Source organism: Sciurus vulgaris (assembly GCF_902686455.1).
Source record: "Sciurus vulgaris genome assembly, chromosome: 6".
NCBI classification, from domain to species: Eukaryota; Metazoa; Chordata; class Mammalia; order Rodentia; family Sciuridae; genus Sciurus; species Sciurus vulgaris.
Window position 1 is genome coordinate 128,834,559 of NC_136466.1, and position 19,921 is coordinate 128,854,479.

General features: G+C 36.2%; 1 protein-coding gene across 7 annotated transcripts in view; it reads left to right on the top strand.

Annotated features, from left to right (window-relative positions):
- ARL15 (ARF like GTPase 15) overlaps positions 1-19,921 on the top strand; it is a 387,266-nt gene that overhangs the window by 150,513 nt on the left and 216,832 nt on the right. The gene's annotated exons all lie outside the window — the stretch shown is intronic.

Here is a 19,921-nt window from a genome sequence, read left to right on the forward strand (position 1 = left end):
CCTTCTCCTTTAATGTCCTTCTAACTATGACCTATTTTTAGTCTAATGAAATTGAAACACTGACTTGATGCTGTTTTAGTAGTGTTTGATACCTTCTTATTTTTATCTAGTGAAATATTGACCTTTTCAGATATCTGTTTTCAGAGCACTATGTCTAGAACAGATTTTCCTCTGTTAGTTTTACAGCTACATTTAGGTTTAACAGCATTAATCTTTAAAAACAACTATGATTGATTCTCCTTAAATATTTGGTTTTATAATTTTGACACCAAAAATCACATTACATGAGTGTTCTTTTTTTTTTTTTTTTTTTAGTTTTTTAGTTGTTAATGGACCTTTATTTATTTATATGTGGTTCTGAGACTAGAACTCAGGGCCTCACACATGCTAAACAAATGCTCTACCACCGAGCTACAACCCCAACCCCACGAGTGTTCCTGTAGTAACATTTTTACTTATAGTTTTAAGGCACTGTGTTTTATTAGGTTCAGTATTTTAATACTGCATTAGTTTCTGGTGGCTTTTTTACTCCTCAGTGACAATAATAATATTTAAAAATCTTTTAAAGTCAGAGAACATGTTGTAAAAATTCATAGAATCAAAGTATGTAAGGTTGCAGGATTCTGTTGACTTTAAATTTGACTGGTACTTAGTATATTATTAGGTTTACATGAAACTTATTGAACACAACAGCAGAAATAAATAACTATTGATTGATAAGTATTTGTTGTATATGATGATTATTTAGATGAAATAAATAGCAAATGTGTCTGGACAGTAGAAAAGGAACATTTAAAGGAACTTATTTAACTTTGGTTCTGTGCCACTGAAATTCAGTGCAATGGAAGATTGAGTTGAAGGACTAGGGCTATATAAGATAGGGATATGTGTGTTCCCAATTTTAATTTTGCTGAAAGAACTGTACCCTGACAGTTGTGGTAATGAAAATTACATGGGGCAGGATACTGTAGGGTTCGGTGGTGATGTTTTAGTTTGTACCTATTCAGTAATGAGGTTCAGAGATGAAGGATTGGAGCAGTTGTGTTAGTTCTAGGCTAACGAGATGTGGGTTTTGTGTATGCATTAGTACCAAAGAGCACATTTCTGGCCTAAGCCTAGATTATTTTACTTCCCTCTTAATAGCTCTCTTTTCAGTTGAGAGACTATCTCAAGGAAAAGGTAGCGTTCAGAGTAGAGTCTTAATTGTGTATCCTGTGTCCTGTACTCAGAGGCTTACAACAGAGGGAGTTGATTGAGAGATGGTTCATGCACTAATTCACTTATTGAAATATTCTTTTTGTAATCAGTACTAGCTTACATCTAACCCAAGAACACTTGAAAAGGTAGATTAACATATGTAAAGAAAATGTAGCTTTCCTAGGATTTTAAGTATATTCTAGATACCAAGGGGATCATCCCAATGTAAGGTATGGGGCATTTAGGAGAATTACGACTTACTGAATTCAAGTTGTCTGAGAGTTCAAGTTGTCAGGAGTTCAGTGTTTTGGATTTTGTATGAAGATCTGAAGCTTATATTTACCAGCATGGGGTTGCTTAAAAGATAGGTTAATTGGAGTTCAGATTGTCAATCTAGAGAAAAATTTTGAATTTTTCAAACTCAGGAAGATAGTGGGTAGAGATAGGCACGCAGTGAGAGCCAGGGTGGCGACGGCATCTTATTGGGAATACCAGGTAGTTGTCTTTATCCTTAACTCAGCAGAGTGGCATGATCCCTGTTCCTCCCTGTGAATGTCCTTCCTTTGCCCTTATTCATAGTTCCAAGACTTTCCGTCTCCCCCTTTTCTAACTTTAAGTTAAATTTTTTTATTTTTTCAAAATAGGAAAATGCATGAACTTTATGCTCCTTATCTAGTAAGAAGAACTGGTAAGGGGTGGAATAAAATTTAATGAAGGTCTATTTGGGGGGAATACGAGGAGCAAACTAGGTGTTTGCACACATACCCGATGTTTGTGTCCATATATATGTATTTTGTGTATGTTGAATATATGTAATGTATGTTCAGGTAGATAATAGACTTTTTAAAAAATATTTATTATTAAGTGCATAAATCCTGTATGGTATTTTGTTGTTGTTGTTTATTTTGTTTTATGTGGTCCTGGAAAATTGAACCCATTGCCTCACATGTGCTAGGCAAGCTCTCTACCACTGAGCCACAGTCCTAGCCCAAATAATAGGCTTTTTATCAATTTTCTGTTTTTTGTGTTTCTCTTACCTAAAAATTCTTAAAATTCTTACACACACCTATTTCTCCCAGTGAGGCATTTTCCTACCACTCATTCATTGTACCACATCTGTACCACATTGTACCATAATTGTGCATCTAGCTGGTACCCAGGGGCTAAAAAAAAAAAAAAAAAAAAAACCTAAGACAACCTATCTTCAAGGAATGAATGGAGAGATAATCATGAAAACATATACAAAAAATTAGGAAAGAAATGGAAAATAATGAAATTAAAGGGAAAAAACAGAGGTACAAGGTAAATGATGAAACAGAGATAGTCCGGCCTGTCAGTACGATGACTTAGAAATGGCTTGCTCTCCTCATCTGGCCTGTCACCCCCTGCCACCCTGCACTGATTATACCTATCTTTATGTGAAATTGGAACTCTAAATTTTCATCTGTTTTTTCCCTTACTTCCCTTTTTCTCCCTCAACTTTTCTCGCTTTATCTTTGTGACTTCATGCCCAAGGAGTAGGTGCTGTTATTATCTCACAGAAAATGAGACACTGGACACCAGGACATGGACAGCTTGAATGACTTAACCAAGGCTACGTGGTGGAGGAGGTGGGGACTGACCTGCTTAGAGGTGCTTAACCGGTGTATTGCATGTGTAAAGCATTTTGCCCAGTGCCTGGCACAAGAGAAGTGATCTCAACATCATCTGCTGCTGCTTTTATCATCATTATCTGCATCATTTAAGGTCTTCAAGTGTTGATGTTTTTTTCATTAGCACTGACTGATAAAACATCATCTCAACAAAACATGAACACATTACCCTCTCTCCAAAATCTTTTACAGGACTTCACCTCTAATAATTGCAGCTGCTTTTGTCATTCTATTTATTTATTTATTTATTTATCTATCTATCTATTTATTTATCTATTTATCTATTTATTTATTTATTCATTCATTTATTCATTCATTCATTTATTTATTTATTTATTTATTTATTTATATCTGTCACTGTCTTACATAGCGGTCTCTCAGGTCAAACTCTTGTTTAATTATGGCTCTGACTTCTGGCACTATAGTCCTATTTCCTTTCTTCAATTTCTTCAACTTTGCCTATTGAATCAGAGTCTTACTTGTACTTCCCAAACTGTCTAGATCTGCTTACACCATTTCATTTTCATATTCTTTTTATAAATATGAAAATTCATATTCCTTAAAAATAGTTTATATTCATTGTGAATGTGAAAATTTATATCCATTTATAAAATATATATTAACTCAACAAAGGTTTACTGAATCCATATTGAATGCCAGTATCGGTTCTAGGAAGTTGTGGTTGTAGTCTAAGGACACGGGCATTGTTCTTGCATAAACCAGGCAACAGGTAATAGTGAACCTCTGTGTTCTTCTCTCTCTCCTTAATTAAAGCCAAATCCTAATTCCTACAGACTGGAAGAAATTCCTGGGTTAATGCTGTGATACCTAAAGGGATTTCCCAATACTGTTCAGCAAGGCTGTTCTGATCCTCTTGAAGAACATTCCATAGTACTTCAGTAGGCTTAGTGAACTACTTTTTCCTGCATATTCTTTCATTTACAAGGTTTTTATTCAAGTAATAAATTCCTTCTCTTTTACTTTTATTTAATTACTCTTTTTTTTTTTTTTTTTTTTTTTTGCTCTGTATTGTTTTTATTTGTCTGGGTATTGTGTAAGACTCCTAGCTGGGATCCTGCAGAGTCAGATGGATTAATGTTTTAAAGAATTTTTTTCTTCCTAGTGACTTGTTTCCAAACCTAGTTGTTCTATATGATTCTGAGCACATCCATCTTCTTCATCTGTGAAATGTAACAAAGTAGTTGCTATGTTGTGTCATCTTGCGGGAACAAAGTTAGGTAATAAGGGACAAGTTTTTGGAGTTTGCCTGGCCTATAGCTAACATTATGCCAGATTTGCTTTCATTGTAATTACATTCTCACTACTCCCCCAATCAAAAACATATATAAAAGACAATATTCAGTGAAGCCTTTTTCTCAGCAGCACAAATCACATATTGTTTTTTCTCTTTGTGGTCATATTTTAGATAAGGTGTTCTTTTCCCACATTGTGTTTTACCTGTTTAAGCTGAAAAGCCACTGGGAAGGGACCACAGGGGAGACTTATTTAGCCACCTAGCATAGTTTCGTGCTCCACATTAGTTAGTATTAATTGTTTTTACCTCTTTCCACCTTATCACCTTTACTTCTGTTTTCAGATTTCACCTGAAAACATCTGTCTGTCTGTCAAGCCTCTTAACTGCTTTCATCCTCTGTTTGGCTTGTGTGATTACTGAGGTGTGTGAAGAGTCTGGCATTTGGCTGAGTTGTAAGTAGTCATCCACACCACAGTTACAGCATTACTCTGATAATTTTTCATTTTATAAATTTGCAGTTCTTAAATCTGCAAACATTTTTTTGCTTTTTTTTTCTCTTGATTTTGAAATTTTAGAAATGAATTGATAGAATCCAAAGATTAATATTTTCATTTCTTAACAGGTTTAGTTTGTCATTTATTGATAAGGATCCAGACATCGCCATGTTCCCTTGACTGGATTCTCGAACTGTGACTGACTTTGCCATGTGATTTGCTTTCTCCCTCTAATATTCTAATGAGTTGTGTCTGAATTGTCTCTCGATTCTCCCACCCCCAGCCACCATCCCCACCCAGGAAACTCTTTGGCAGTCTTGTCTTCACAGTTGACATTAGAAAAGCTGAAAAGCAGTTAGCTGTCTTTTTTATGCTTCAATATTCATTGCTGTTAGTTGTCAATCAAATGGGAAAAGTTCATGAGAATTTTTTCTGGCACTTTATTTTAATTTTAATTTTTGTTTTCCTCTAAAGAAAGGACAACTCTCCCCCCCCTTTTTTTTGTTTAAAAAGAAGACTGCAAGGATAGTGTGGAAAGCGCAAGTTATGTTCCTTTACCCATTTATTTCAGCCCATGCAATAGTAAGTGAATGATTTTGGGGGATTGTCAACTCGGCCATTTTTTAAAGGTTGCTTCTTTCAGCAGCCAAGCTGTTATATGAAACAGATGTTGACTCTGTCCTGTTTCTTTGTTTGCCTGGAGGAACATGCCTCCTCATAGTGAAAGGTGCTGTTTGTTTGCATCCTGTTAGTTGTCTTTGGGTGCTGTTATTTGCATTTCTTAATTTCTCCAGAAATTATCCAGGGCAAACTTTTTGACAGGCAATCCAGGGGCATTGCTGCCTGTTTCTTTTAATTTCTGCCTTTGTATGCAGTCCATTTGATGTCTGTCACCAAAATAAAGCTTTCTTCCTTCAGAGATTTTTTTTTTATTATTATTAAAACTTACTATGGAAGAAAGTGTAACTCTCATTTTTATACACACATTCTCACAGTCCTGTGTATATTATACTTCCCCTCCATAGCCCCCCCGCCACCTCTTAAGAAAAATAAAATCCAGCTTAGTAATTACAAATTTAATGTAATCCCTGACTCCCAGGGTCATGCTACACTACAAAGACAGGGGAAGAATAAAGACAGTATAAACCTGATAAATTAGTTTTATATTGGAAAAGGAAACAGTGTAAGCAGGTAGACTTGCTGAGCTTATTGTGGCCTGTCTTTGAGAAGACATATGGAGTTACAGCAATTTCTTGCTGATATTGGAGAGAGCAGCTGACCATTTGAAAGCTCTTCCAAACATCTGCACACATGGGTGTCTTTGTAAGAGGGGGCAAGAATCCATATCTGAGGCAGAGGAGATGACAGCATAGGAGTGAGGGCCCAGTACACCTTAGGACTGTCCTGTGAGTCCATCGGAGGCAGCTGGACATGAGGAAACATACATATTCTGTATCTGTTGTACGTTCAAGAAGAAATGTATTTCAACAGAGAGTGGGGTCTTAAGACTCTCTACCATTGTCTGCATTTGCACTTCCTATTGTTTTGTTATCTGTAAAATATAACGTTTAATAAATCACCTCTACTTATTTCCCAAGGGATTGGGTTGGAAGAGAATAGTTAAATTGCCTAATGCTCCTCAAGAGAGATGTTTTAAGAATAGACAGTGGTATTTCCACTAATTCCCTTTTTATAGTTGTGGATCTAGTGTGATATGTAATATTGAATGATCGAAACTTCTTGATATAGTATTGTTTCCTTATCTAAGAAAAGAACCAGGCCTCTCTGGAATGGGAATAGCCAGTTAACTCCTGGCTCCCTGAGCTTGTACTTTCTCACTTAAGCTTAGGCTATACTAGGGGAAATGATACTGGTATCAAGCCAAGTCTCTTGGATGTGAGTTGAAAGGCCACAGCTATCTGAATTGGTTGAACAGGATCCCAGGGTGGTGGTGTTCAAGCGTTTTTTACACTTGCTAAGGGAAAACTGAGCCAAACAGTCAGCAGAGCCAAATAAATGAATCCAGGGGCCCAGAAGTCTGTTACTGGCTGATGTAGACCTGACCTTAATTTTTGTTTTCTTCTGGAAAAGTGCCCTAGGAAATCTTTAAAAATATATCTTCCTAGTCATAGTCTAGTATAGCACTTAACAGTCTACTTCTTCCAAGATATGGTATACATGGAGAATGCTCTAGTAATTAGCTTCCTGGCCTTTTGGGCCTTCACCGCACCCCCACCCCGTGCCCTGGCAACAGGGATCTCATGTGCTTCTGAAGGTTGCAGCTACACCACTGTTTCCTACTTAGGGGCAATCAGGTCATTTCACATCTTCCAGCTCTATGGAACTCGCTCACAGAACATTCATGTTGGGTTCTCAGCTTAACTTCCTATCCCTCACAAGGGAATAAGTATTTCTGTTTCTCCCAGGGGTTGCCATAATAGCAACTAATTTTCATTGTGTATTTGGTTTCATGTGGTGTTGCAGCAACAGCACTGGAAGTCAGGAGACCAGTATTTTCCTCTAACAAAACAAGCCATGGGATACTGGGCAAAGCTCTTAACTTTTCCAAGGCTGCTTTCTTTTCTAGCAGCCAGTGGTGCTGATAACTGTTCTCCTGCTTGAGTACAACATAACTAGTTTATTTTTATCTTGAATTCACAGTGTCTCCTTCACTCTGGTCCCTATGACTGTTAGAGCCAGCCTCTAATCATTGCGCAGAACTGAATAGCATTATTTGCTTTGATTTCCTTTCATGCTAGCTTCCTCAGTTTTTTATTTTTGCTTTTAGGGACAGTAGACACTTAGGTAAGTCTTAATTTTTTTGTGTTGTGTGAGGCAGGACATACATATGTAAAATAACATCATTGATGCCAACTTCACAAAGTTCCTATCACTATGCTTTTTAAGAAGCATTACAGTTTGATGTGGTAAGTACTGTATGTAACAGGATTAAGTACTAGATGCAGTTAGGATCATATAGAAAGAACAAAGGAGACTTCACACAGAAAAGGTATCTAGGAAAAGGAACATGTGGAACAAAGGTCATAGAGGGTTTATTAAGTTTGGTTTATGGAAGGGACAATATTGGAGTTATAAAAACATCGAAAAATATTTTCATTTTTCTTTCTTTTCTTTTTCTTTCTTTCTTTCTTTCTTCCTTTCCTTTCCTTTTCCTTTTCCTTTTCCTTTTCCTTTTCTTTTCCTTTTCCTTTTCCTTTTCCTTTTCCTTTTCCTTTTCCTTTTCCTTTCTTTTTGTATGGGGTATTGAACCCAGGGATGCTTAACCACTGATCCACATCCCCAACCCCAACCCTTTTTATTTTTTGTGTTGAGACAGGGTCTTACTAAGTTGCTTAGGACTTCACTAAGTTGCTAAGGCTGGCTTTGAATTTGGGATCCTCCTGCTTCAGCCTCCCATTCACTGGGATCACAGGCATGTATGGTGTATACTCAGCAACACACCATAATCTTAAGGGTTCACTGTGTTGCAGTTTAAGTTATATCAGCAGTTCCAAACTGGAGGGAAATTTGTAAACTTATGCCCCAAGATGCTAGAGTAATGCTATGCAAAATGTTTTCTTGCTATTTAATTCATTTTTGTGAATACCAACTATATGATGGGCCCTAAGGATACAATCCCCTGCCACACATATGCATGGATGTACATATGTGCACACATACACATGAGATCATCTAAGTCCATTTCTTTGGCTGTTTGGGAAAGTGTCATTGGCCATTAATGATTATAAAAGTTCTCAGAAAATGTTGAACTTTACTAAATTCCTGTCATTTGAATGGCAACTCAACAACCATGGAAAGGGTAATATGTTTGTAACTGTTTATCAGCTACCAGGCTAGGCTATTGGACATATCTGAAACTGAGTAAAACAGATATGGGTAGAATTATTCAGGGGCTTCACAATGTGTTGGTTTTAATTTCCTGAGGTCCAAAGGATTGTCAGAAGATTCTATTGGGATGTCTGATAATTTTAATCTTGAAAGTAACGGATATTTATGGCATCCCATTGTGAGAAATAGTAATGAGGAATTTGTTGTTTTAGATTAGTTATTTCTTACTACAAGTATATAAAGTCCTGAAATTTAAGTAACTTTACCTCATTGAAAATTAAAAGTTCTTTAAAAATGTGTGTATTTTTCCTTCCTGGCCCAAATCCCATGATATGACCAAAAGAAAAAAAAAAAAAAAATCAGAAAACAAACTAGTGAACATTAATAAATCTATAACAAAGATAGATTAAATGTGAAATGAAGAAAGGAAAGCAAGACAAAGCTTGAGATACAGACAATGGAAACATGAAATAGAAGGGGAATTCATCAGGATTATTAATCAAAGAGCTCATCGGAGTTATTAATTGGAGCTCTACATTTGGAGCTGTGCCTTTATTTTTCTTTTCTCCTGTGTTAAGTAGTGGATAGCAGCTGTGTTTACCCACAAACTAAATCCTTGAGTGTGGGTGCTAGACCCAGAGAGGTAGGGCAGTGTCTCAGTAATGTACTGACTGCCAGGTGGGTTAGAAAGCCCACACACACAGGAGACAAGCCACTTTCTGTCCCCATTAATCACTGGAAACAGGCAGCAATAAACAAAAGAGCTGGCAAACAGAGATTCTCAAACAAAAGATGAGCATATAATTATGACACACCATGATATGAACAAAATCAATACCACAGAGAAAGATACCCAATCAAAAATCAGAAGAAAAAGTATTCAAAGATTTAGAGGTAATAGAGTGATCAGAAGAAGACATTCAGAGAGATGGAGAAAGGTTTTGTATTCATGAGAAAGAATCACAGAACTTAGGAATTTAAAATTTGAAATGAAAATATTTGTTGACACAACTTAGATGTGCATTAGTGAAAGTAAAGACTGAGTTTGAGAATTTTCTCCAAATGTTAAGAAAAAGGAATCCTTTTAAAGTATGAGAAAGAATTTGAGAAACATGGGGAATAGTTAACAGAGGTTCCAGCATTCCTCTAATAAGAGCTCTAAAGGGAGAGAAAAGAGAAGCTGGAGAGTCTAAAATTATCAAAGAAATAATAGGAAAAAAGCCTCAAATACTCAAGAAGAGTATTAAAATTCAATGAGTTCTCTGAATGCCGTGCATAATTTATAAGGAAAATTCCATTCCTAAACATATCGTGAAGAAAAAGAAACCATTAATTGTAATCATACTTGTTCTTTCTTTCTCTCTCTCTCTCTCTCTCTCTCTCTCTCTCTCTCTCACACACACACACACACACGAACATTATTTCTGATGTCAACATGAGTGATGTCAGAGTCAGGTAAAGTGGAGCATAAAAATACATTATATTCTTTTCTTGCTTGAGTTATAAACTAAAATTAACAAAAGGAAAATTGAAGTTTGTGTCTAAAGATAATTAAGGATAAACATGACAACAATAAAAGTAGGGTGGTATATTCATAAACACATCTTTATAAAAGTTCTGAAAAGTTGCATATCAAACTTACAGAATAAACTATCTTAGAGAATGGAGTGAGAGTTCATTGGGACTGAATACAATTTTTACTTTATCTGAATTACATGAATTTTTCCCCATGGGAGTTTTTTTTTTTTTTTTTAAAAGAATGAAATTTTTAAAAAAGAAATATACTATATGGAAAGAAAGCAGAGAATATTAGATAAATTCAGCCATCTTCATAAAAGGAATAAAACAACCAAAAAGTTATGATAAATAGAAAGCATATGTGTGTGTATATGAATACATCTATTTGAATGTCTTAAATGTAAAGGCTTGACTATATCAAGTGTTATCAGAATGTAGAACTGAAACTCCTACATTGCCAACAGAGGAGCAAAATGGAGCAGCCAGTTTGGAAAAACATATTGGCAGTCTCTGGAAGAGGAAAAGCACACCAATCTTGTAGTCAAGCCATTCTACTCACAGGAGAAATGCAAACTTTTTTTTAAATATAGAAATTTTTTTTAACTTATTTCACATTTTAAATTTGTTTTAATGAGTTCTCGATGACAGTGGAATGCACTTTGATACACCATATATAATGGAGTATGATTTCTCATCTGGTTATACATGATGTCGAATACATCATATTCATGTAGGTCGTATAGTTATATATGCACATGGGGGAATAATGTCTGATTCATTCTATCTTTCCTACCCCCATACCCGCTCCCCTTCCCTCCCTTCACTCCCGTTTCCTAAAGTAACTCTATCCTTCCCTGCACTACATTGTAAATTAGCATCTGCATATCAGAGAAAACATTCGGTTTTGGGTTTTGAGGATTGGTTTATTTTGCTTAGCATGATATTCTCCAACTCTATCCATTTACTGGCAAATGCCATAATTTCATTCTTCTTTAAGGCTAAGCAACCTATTTTTACACAAAATCTATACAAATGTTCATAGCAATTGCATTTTTAATGCTGCAAAACTAGAAACAACCCAATGTCATCAATTGTTTAAAAGATGACAATGATCAATTGGTTAATAGAAAAATTTTGATACGTCCATATAATGGAAGACTACTCCTTTATAAACAAATGATCTGTTGATATGTGATGACTTGGATGACTCTGGAAATAATTATGTGAAGTGAAAGAAGCCACATAAAATACTATTCTTATCATGGATAAGTTTGTATACTATTTACATACAGTTCTAGAAAATGAAAACTAATTTTTAGTAATGTAACAATGATTGCCTGAGAATGGGGGGAAGGAGGTAAAGGTAGAGGTTTTAGAGAAGATTTAAAAGGATCATGAGATGACTTTTTTCAAGCTCGGGGGATGGGGGTATGCTTATTATCTTGATTTTGGGGATGGTTTCACGTGTGTGTATATACAAACTTGGCAAACTGCATATGCCACATATGTATAGTTTATTATGTGTCAGTTATACCACAGTAAAACTTTCAAATATTGTATACCCTTAAAAATTAAAAGATACTCTTATAATCATCTCAGATGAAAAATGATTGAAAATGATTGAAAAATGATTTTATGGGGAACTTTTGGTCCTTTTCTGGGATTACTTTGCAGTGAAAAGCTGTTTCAGACAGGCCAAGGAAGAAGCCACTGCTGAAAAAATAAATAAAGATGATGGGAAAAAACTTAGAAAAAATATTAATTTCTAGATAATCATGTAGAGCAGAATTAAAATTGAAGATGCAAATTAAAACTTAAAACTAATATCAAAATATTATCAAGTTCATTAACTTAATAGGCAGACTTTAAATCTCATTGCTAATAAGACAGATTAATTTGTGTATGGCAGTGCTTAATTAATGAAAGAAATATGTATGACAGACTCATTATATAAAGAGCGAGCAAGTTCTTAAAATAGTTCAGTTGTGGTTCAGTCTGTAGGTATACTGAAAACCCTATTGGTACAGCATTCTCTTCCCAATCTTTGTGGTTTTATTTATGAAAGCTATTCATGTTGGTAATTTTGCAATTGGCAAAATGTAAGTCCCATAGGAAGTAACAAGTTGAAGGAAAGAACAATAATGACATTAAGATGGCAAAAAAAAATGTGCGTTGCTTCCAAAACACAGAAAATTGTACTTTTTAAATCTATTTTTTTGTGTATGTATGTGTGAAGTACCTTTTATTGGTTGTTCAAGAATCTATGCAGCTTCAAATCATCTTGTCAGGCTGATCTTTGCTAAGTCTTATGTTATCCAGACCTTGCCTCTGGTTGAAGTTTTCCAACCAGACCTTGTTTTGGCATGAAAAGTAATGTATTTTTCATTTGCATTTTTCCTTGTTTCATTTTTCCAAGTCTCAGAAAAATGCCTGGTAGAAATAGTTATGGGCATGTTTAGCCAAAATCAATATGCTCACCGGGTAGAACATACATGTGCTTTCTGTCTCTGCACTTTGCTATCAGTGATCTCCCTGGAGTGGGAGTCACTGCTACTGTGTTCTCTCTGGAGTTTGTTTGGTGGTTTGTTTGGCTTTCTGTGGTGCTGGGAATCAAGCCCAAGGCCTCATGCAATATTTTATTTTAGGGTGAGGGCAGATAATTATTTATTTATTTAATTTTTATTTTTTTGCAGTACTAGGGATTGAACCTATGGCCTCATGCTTGCTAGGGAGGCACAGTACCACTGAGCTACATCTCAGCATGTGATTGTAGATTTTAAAGTTGGAGTGTGTAAGTTAAAAAAAAAAATTCCTTCATCTTAAAAGCGTACTTGGTGGCCCAGCCAGAACAATGATAGGATTATCATATTATTAAACAGCTTATACTTTAGGGAACCAGAGGTAGAAGGCTAACTATTCTTCTTTTACTTTTTTTCTTTTCTTTAACCTTCAAAGTCCTTTAGATATATTTAGATCTAGTTTGCAAACATTTTATAAGTTGTAGGGCCAAGTGCAAATTTCTTTAATGGTGTTATGGTTTGGATGTGAAGTTTCCCCCAGTTCATTTCCCACTGCAGCAAGGATCAGAGGTGGCACTTTTAGGAAATGAGTGGATCTTAAGGGCTATGACCTCATTAGGAAATGTATCCATTTGATGGATTAATAATTTGAATGCACTACTTGGTCATAATTGTAGGCAGGTGGGACATAGCTGGAGGAAGTTGGTCCCTGGGACTACACCTATCCCTAGTCCCTTTGTTTTATCCTCTTTCTGCTTCCTGACTGCCATGGACTGAGAAGCTTTTCTGTGCCACACCCTTCCACCATGATATTCCTGACTTGGAGCCAACCAAGAATTAATGGACTGAATCCTAATCCTTTGAAACTGTGAGCCAAAACAAACTTTTCTTCCTTTAAGTTGTTCTTGTCAGGTATTTTGTCACAGCCAGAAGAAGCTAACTGACACAAATGGTGATGGGTTAAGAACCAAGATGAGGGCTGGGGAGATAGCTCAGTTGGTAAAGTGCTTGCCTCACAAGCATAAGGCCCTGCGTTCAATCCCCAGCACCGCAAAAAAAAAAAAAAAAAAAAAACAAAATTGGTATGCTTTAAATTTAGAAAGGTAGAAAAAGTATTGAAATTCTTTAGGCATATCTCTGAATGGACTTAAAATTTCCTAGTTGTTTGTTACTCTATTGTGTTTCTATCAAAAAATGGAAAGAGAGCCTGGGGCGGTGAAGCACATCTGTAATCCCAGCAGCTCAGGAGGCTGAGGCAGGAGGATCACGAGTTCAAAGCCAGCCCCAGCAAAAGTGAGGTGCTAAGCAACTCAGACCCTGTTTCTAAATAAAATGCAAAATAGGGCTGGCGATGTGGCTCAGTGGTCGAGTACCCCTGAGTTCAATCACCCGTACCCAAGGGGGAAAAAATGAAAAGAGACTCACACTGGCAAACCCTGAGCACATCTGAGTCTGTGGTCCTGTTGCACTGAGTGAGAAGGATTGGCAGCAGCACCTGACAATTGGGAGTTGACTCCCCCTACCCCAAATTGGTAAATATAGCTGTTTTCTTAGGGTTTCTGCAAAGGCTTGTTCTTCCCTTTTTGAGTTTATTTTGTAAGTTAGTATCATCAGTTTCATTTAACTCTTGATACAACTTTTTCAGGCAACTAAAAAAAAAATTCACTAGGGGATTTTTGACACAGATGTTGTAAGAATGACATTGTGAATAAAAGAGAGGGCAACAAGACATAGGAAACTTTGCATTACATGAAGTTACTTTCTACAAACATTTCCTCTTGTTCTTTGTAAGACTGGAGCTCGGAGGAAGGACCCCAGGGCCCCTGTCCTGTTTATACACAAAATAAAGGAAACGCAGGCAGGACAAAATGAACACAACAGATCCTTCAGACAGGGAGCCAGACATTCAGGTAGAAGAACCTTGTTTTCTAACTGGTTAACTATTATCAGCCTTTGTTATGGCTTATGTTTAAATTGACAAAAAAATCGAGGCAACTTTCTCCTCTCTCTTTAGAGTTCAGCACCTTCTTCTAGTTAGGATGTTTCAGTGCTTTGAGTTTTGCACCTTCTTCTTGTTGGTCCTTTTCATTTCAGGTCTTAAACTTCTTGATCTCATGTAGGAGTCAGGATAGAGTTCCTTTGCCCCATTATTCCCTGGACCTAAAACAGCATACAGCTTTCCTCTGGATGAATCTTCCCACCTAATGCCTTCTTTCTCCTTCAGGTTTATGATTTTTGTTTCTCTTTTGGTCAGTGGAGGAAAAAAGAAAACAATTTCAAAGAATGGAAGGTGTCACTTTACCTTGATTCCCTCTTTCTACTCCGAAAGAGATTATAGTATAACTGTTTGGGAGATCTTTGTTCTTTGTTCCAACTAAATTTCTGCCCTTCTTTCCACTGATCTGCTAACTTTGAGTCTAAAAGGTATTTAAGAAAAAAATTGCATGAGTGAGGAGTAGATTTGGGTTTTACCTATCAAAGCTTTTGTCCAAGATTACGGGACAACATTTCTCCCCTAGTACTTTTATGATTGATTTAATAAAATTAGGCCATGTGAAAACAAAGTTATATGATGGTTTTCAGCTTTGGTGAGATAAAACAAAATCCTGTTTTTATTGCCTTAGCATGTATTGAGTATTACCCAGATTTAAGTGTCCTAACTAGTTTATTTCAGATTGTTTGCCATGCAATATAACATTTAAAAAAATTCTCCATTACCATAGTGCCAGGAATTGAGGTTAATAGATTTTGACACCACTGTGACCCCTCGCCACCATTATCATCCACGGGTACTGTATTTTGGAAAAAGAATCAATAGAATCTAGTTATCCGTCATTTAAAATATTACTGAGATCCTCCTTTTTAAAGACACGTGTAGTTGTATTCTACTTGAAGAAAACCTATATATAATAATAACAGTTATGTATGTTTTTAGGCTTTATTAAGTAATTTTTAGTATTACAAAAGAATTTTTGATTTTTTAAATGTTTTATACCAAATTTATTTGAGCTATGTATTTTCCAAACTATTTAAGGCATAAGTCAAGTCTAAGATGCTCTTTGTATTAGTCATGGTGATGTTCTGCTTATATTCTTTGCTCATCCCATTTTCCTTTAAAAAGTTTCTTTTAAAATTTGTGCTACTGGGTTTCAGAATCCATCCCTGAAGCCCATCATGCACAGCTATCTTGTACAAGTTTAACTTCATGTTAAATTTTGTTGGTAAAATTCTCTCTAGGCTGTTGTGGGATTAAAATCTTAGATACTTAGATACTATTTGTCATCTAGGACAAAACGTCTCTGTGAACAAGGAAAAGAACAAAAGATTAATAGATATGAAATAATAAAATCTAGTAATTTTGAAAGAGTCCTCATTCTCTTCTTATATTTTTATGTCTTATGATAACTACCCCAGCCTTATCTGGGCTTATTAATTAGAGAGGCTGAGTGACACTGTGGCCATTAACATTTTTACATGTAGTGTGGTTTTCTGTGTTTGGTCTCTTTCTTGTGTTTCCAATGGCTCTTTCTCAGGTAGGTGAGGATTAGGCTACTATTCTAAGGAGGAATCAACTGAGAACTGAGGAAAATGTGTGGCTAGCCCAAAGTGCAGCGCTCCATTTTAATACAGTGTGAGCTGTGAGGCAGAAAGGCAGGACTCTGTGAACTCATCCTCCTTACAGAACATCCCTGGGAATTGTGTCCAGGGAGTTCAGTGGGGTAGGTCAGTGGCCAGAGGAGAACCCAAGAGGACCAGTACAGGATGACCCCGTGCATCATTTGGCTCACGTACATGCCGGCCATATAAACCTTCCTTGGTACTAGAAAATGCCTGACTGACCTAGAATATATCGCTGTGCCTATTCCTGGCCCCATTCTTGTTTTTAGTGAGCAGTGGATGCTGTTTGTACCATTTGAATGTTGCTGCAGCTTGCTGACCTAGGGGAGCCTGAAGCAGGGGGAAAAATAGTTATCTGCTGCAGTTCTAAATCAAATTTTAAAACAACAAAACATTTTAATATCTGTATCTGGAAGGGAAGTGTTTGGAGCCGTGCAACTGGCAGGCAGGAGTGTAGTGAGTGAAAAGAGATGATTCTTGGGCCAGTTTTGGACACAAGCTGAACTCTACTAAAAGAAACCCAGGCAGACTCTCCTGTCTAGCTTCCCAGTAAAGTCAGAGGGGACAGTCCTGGCAGTACTATGGATTTGTATGCTGGGATAGATATAAACAGCAAAACTTTCAGCCCTGTGGCTATAAAAAGAAATATATTTTATGATGTCTTTCGTTGTTTAAGAGCAGGCTGTGAGTTTTGTTTAACATTTAATTCCTATGCAATTCAAAAACCAGAATTCTATCTTCTTGAGTGCTTAAGCTCTTTCAGATGTTTTTATTGTATAACATTTTCTCCAGATTCTTCTTTTAATGTATGTTTTTTTTTTTTCTCACAATCTGTTAAAAGATCAGTTTGTGTGAATCTTGACACAGTGATGCTATTTCATGGTTTTAATTTGAATGTGAGTTGTTGCAGCTGGAAGCATATGATTAATGGCACAGACTTGTTTGTCACAAAAGCAGATGATATTTTACATTTAGTCAAGATGCATTGAAAACTTAACTTGCTTGTATTTTAGTGGACCTAAGTCATATTTTAATTCACTTTGGAATTCTGCTTATCATTTGAATTAATCTTAAGCATGCAGATGTGTTGTTATCTCCATGATGTAACTGACTATTGAAGGTGTTTTATGGATGGTTTGAACAATTACATATTAAATATAGATAGTCCATTAGTTAGGTAACCAGATATTTGTGCTGAAAATGGTACTAAATCAGTGAGTCTGGGAGTTGGTGTGCAAAAAAGGGAGATTGGTTGTAGAATTTAGAAGTTTGTTCTTGATTGCTTACATATTTATATTTATATTTTTAATTTTTTAACTTACTTTTATTCTAGTTTTTTAGGTAGATAATGGTCCTTGTCTCCCTTGCCTTTTTCCCTCTTGGGGAATTCTGACCTATGTCACACACAAAATGTGTCTATAGATTCTTTGCCTGCACTGTAGAGTTCAGAGTGGTTGATGGGTACATTTGCTACAGTGCTCTGAGCTCTCCTCCTCAAGAGCAGTGTTAGAAAGTGGCATATGCTATCTCCTTCATAAAAGAGTTTTACAATTTATTTGAGGTCTCGTGGCAGTCTACCTTCCAGTGGTTTTATCTCCTAAAATAACATGAAAATATGTTTCAATCAGCTGTTGCTTTCTGAAACCTGATAAGCCAAATAGGAATTTTCTGTTTTCAAATCTCTGGCATGGGACTGAATGGTCTCAAATTGAGTACTTGCATGGTGAGGAAGCCAGGGTCTCAGAAATCATGTGTACACAACACATTTGAAATGTTTTAATTATTTCAATTTGTTATAATGTGCTAAAATCTGATTTTGTTTGCTAAAACAGGCCCAGTTCTGTCTTATGGAGCCACATGAACACATACATCTTCCCTATGCTGTAATTCAGAAGCATCAGTCTTGCTGTCAGATACTCTGAAATTCCATAGTTTTTCTAATCTAAATATCTTTTTTTTTAGAGCTATTTTTCATATGAAAATGGTCTAAAGGTCTGTCACCATCCTGATTCCTTCTTCTGGACAAGTTTTAAATTGTGATTGTTTCTTGTAAAATGTGTGCCCTGAGGTATGATGCTATAGGTGGGGTCTGACCAGTAAGGCTCATCTCTCTTCTGTCTGGCACTGTTTTTCTAAATGCCAACAATACAAGCTGTGACACCTCATTGGCTCACATTAGATGTGCCATTAAAACATGAGCTGTTTTCAGTCAGATCTTTCCCATTCTGTTCTTCGGTTGATTTTTTTTTTTTTTTTTTTTTTTATTTCAAGTACCAGACATTACTTATATCTCTATTAAGTTTCATTGTGTAAGCACTAGCTCATTGTTCCAGCTTGTCAAGAACTTTTCGATTTCTTTTTTATTTTGTCATCTACCTTATTAGCAGTTTCTTTCAGCTTTGGGTGCTCTGTAAATGTTGCTATGATATCTTTAATGTTTTTGTTCAATTAAAATTTATAAACATATATCAAATTGTCTGCTGTGCGCTAGTCTCATGCTCCCTGCTCGGGGTATCAAGATGATTTGAATATAATCATTCCTTCAGGGAGTTCGCAGACTGTAGGGAATAATAGGCATGTAATTATGTAACTATAATGCAGTGTGATAATTACTATAATAGAGTTATGTGTAAGACACTGTGAGAACCAAGGTTGGTAGCAAACCACGGAAGACCCAGCTCCTTTCATGTTGGCACAGATCCATGAATTTTTGGTTATGGCAGTTGTCAGGTATAATGCTACTTAATTATTAACTCCTGGTTTGCTTTTTTTTTTTTAATCTTCTTTTTTTCATTCCCACCCAAAGATACAAGAAGCTCATCAAATGTTCTTCTTAAATGATCTTACATTATGATATTCTCTAAGTACATCAACCTGACAAGTCTGTCCAAATGGAACTGAGCTTTTTTAGACTGGCTTTTCCTTAGTGAAAGCATGTGGTTCTTGGTGAACCCCATTTTTAAGTCTGGGGGCAATATTTGCCTGCTGCCAGTCTCCTGGTGTCATCCTCATTCTTGTTTCTTATTGCTTAAAGCAGTTTTGTGAGGGCATCTGAGTATGTGTCTGCTATCTTGGTCTGTAGTCCATGTAGGTCTGGAGACTTGAGTGACTTTAGGGAAGTTGAGTTCCTTCTTTCCTATGTGCAGATTCCAAACTCTTTTTGACACTTTCCAGATTGAAAATTTTTCCTTTCGATGTCCTTTCTGGATGTGTGTTTGTTTCACTTAGCTGTTCTTAACATTCCTGCCAGCATAGATCCATGTGAGCCTTCAGTCTTTCCCTTGCATCCTCCTGTGTTTTCCTTTAGGATGAACCGACATGGGCTGGTTTTTCTTTCTTCTCCTCCTGTTAGGGTGAATGACTATTTTTGGCATTATGGTCTCCAGGATAACATACCACACACTTCTTCTTGGATGATCACAATTAAATTCAGATACTTACTCTCATCTTCTTGTCCTTTGCTATGAAATTGTCACCTGCATAAGGAATACATTTATCAGAATTGAGGACATTATCACAACCATGTGTCTAATGACAACTGGTTCTGATAGTGTGACTGTTGGTACAATATGCCTGCCACCAGAACTGGACAGGTCACATGTTTGGCTATGAACATTGCTTGTGTAGGAACGGCCAATGTTTGCCACTTGGTCTCTACTTCTTTAAGTTTTATTGCTGACCTACCTTCCTTATTAACTTTTTTTTCTCAGTATACTGTCAAAACTCCTAATTCAACCTGACTTGTGGGAAATTTTGACTCTTTGAAATAGCTTGACAATTTCTAATGATTAACAATAAAAATTATTTCACTCTTGGTTT